We start from the raw sequence: 2,541 nt of genomic DNA, 5'->3' as shown, positions 1-2,541 counted from the left end.
AAAAACCTATTTTGCCACACCATTCCCATTCCCTCATTCAAGGATTTGATTATTTGAATTGTTGGTTAAAGACAATAATCTCTTTAGAGAAATCGAAGGATCTACTAGGGAGTAATGGGTAGTTGTTGTATCACGGACGTGAATCAAGTTATAGGTACTGGAGAGTAAGTTTTTAGGATAAAATGGCCTAGTAAATATGTGTGACTTGATTTCGAATAGTGGATTTCAATTGATAGGTCTTAGACCTCGTGGTTTTTTTATCTCCTTAAGTTTGCGAGGGGTTTTCCAAGTAAAAATATTATGCCTCATTGTCCATATTTTTATATTTGATATTACGCTTGAATTTCTTAGAATTGGTTAATTTGTTTTAACCTAATATCTTACAGGGCTATTTTAAAAAGGTTTATATTTATTCTTGCATATATTCTGGTTGAAGATATTGAATAAATTGGATTGATTTGTTAATTGGTTATTGAGATTGTTGAATTAATTGTCTTGTGGTGGTTATACCTATAACCAAGTATTGATTTGTTGAAATTATTGTTAGGTTGTTATTCTTGTGGTTATTATTATCCCTAACATACTTCAACATATATCGTTAATCTTTAGATATTAATTATCCATAAAAATCAGATTTTTATTGGGGTGAAATCCTATTTGAATTTCCAGGTTATCCTTATAATATCTTGGGATAAGAAAAGTGGTTATAATTCACAAATATCAATTTAAAATTTTAAAATCACCCATTCATCCCCCCTCCTCCCTTTGGGTATTCCCTATTGGACTTTCGGTTATTTAAGTGGTATTCAAATAAATACCCATTTTTTCAATTGATATCAGAGAAGGATAAAAATTGATTCTTTATTGTATTGATTAAAAATTCAATTTTTATTGTCTATATTATTTTAAAATCAAATTTTTATTAATCACATAGGATAAATATCAAAATTTTATTAATCCTATAAGTCTGATAAGGAACATGAAAAAAATGGTGCTCATTTGAATAGTCCAACTTATTTTGATGGGAATAACTATTCCCATTGGAAAGCACGAATGATGTTTTTCCTCAATTGAAAGGGTACCACATTTAATCTTTGATGCTCAAGGAAGATCAACACGAGAATTTAAACCTAAACATAAATGAGATAAAGTCGATAATGAAGGTAGAGAAGCCAATGCTAAGGCTTTATTTAATTTTTTTTTAATGAAGTTTGTCCAAATGAGTTTCGTAGGATAGCAACGCAAACGTGCAAAGGAAGTATGAGATATTATTCAAGTCACTCATGAAGATACATCATCTGTAAAGATTTCTAAATTACAAATGCCTGCTACTAAGTTTGAGAATATTAGGATGCATGAAAATCAAACTTTTTCTTCCTTTTATTTTGAATTGAGTGATATTGTAAATTCTTCATTTAACCTTGGAGAACCTATTCTTGATTCTAAGGTAGTGATGAAAATATTGAAATCTCTTCCAAAGAGATTTAAACCTAAAGTAACTGCCATATAGAAGATCAAGGACATTGATTCCATGAGAATTGATGAACTTGTAGGCTCCATTCAATCATATGAAATGATCCTACCTAATTCCCATAAGCCTAAAGAGTTTGCCTTTAAGGCTTCTAAGAATGAGGAAAAAAATATTGAAATTACATATGATATAACTCATGATAAATTGGCACATATGGCTAAAAGAATTAAAAGGGCCGTGAAATTCAACAAAAGATTTTACAAGAACCAAGAATCTGGAAAAGGAAAAAGACCAAATGAACAATCATTTAATGAGAGGAAAAAGTTCTTCCAAAGGTAAGAAAGATGAATGCTTAATTGTGGAGGTGTGGGACACTATTCTTAAGAGTGTCCTAGCCCCAAAAATATCAAACAGTCTATGCAAGCAACATGGAGTGATTCAATTTTTAAAGACAATGCTTCTACAACTTCTGAAGATTCAAGGTATAATTCTAATGATATGTTAGCTTTTGTTGCATCTATAAAACATGAGAATGATTCTGACTGTGATAGTGTTAGTGATGATGAAGAATTTACTTATGACCAAAGGGCCGAATTCTTTGATAATCTTGTTGTTGAGCATGAAAGATCAATTAAGAGTTATATGAAAAGTCATGAAATTCTTAATGCTCATAAAAATAAGATTGATGTGCTTAATGATGAAAATACTAATCTTTTTGAGAAAATTAGATTTCTTGAACTTAAGCATCATTCTCTCCTTCAGAAGAACAATGTTCTCACTTAAGAGATTAAGAATAATAAGCCTTTTTCATTCGTGAATGAAAATTTTCACCTTGGAACTAAAGTACTTAATGAAATACTTGATAAATACAAAAAACATGGTGATAAAATAGGTTTGGAGTATATCAACAAAGATGAAACTCCCTCTAGTAGAGAAATTGTGTTTGCCAAAGGTAAGGATGATACCCTTAACCATGTAGAATCCCCTAAAAAGACATCACTATGCACACATTATAAGAAAATTGGACACTCTCAATTTAGATGCTACACTAGGTTTCTAGAAAGTTTTGT

The sequence above is a fragment of the Vitis riparia genome, chromosome 17 (assembly GCF_004353265.1).
Source record: "Vitis riparia cultivar Riparia Gloire de Montpellier isolate 1030 chromosome 17, EGFV_Vit.rip_1.0, whole genome shotgun sequence".
Lineage (NCBI taxonomy): Eukaryota > Viridiplantae > Streptophyta > Magnoliopsida > Vitales > Vitaceae > Vitis > Vitis riparia.
Note: the sequence above shows the minus strand (reverse complement) of the source record.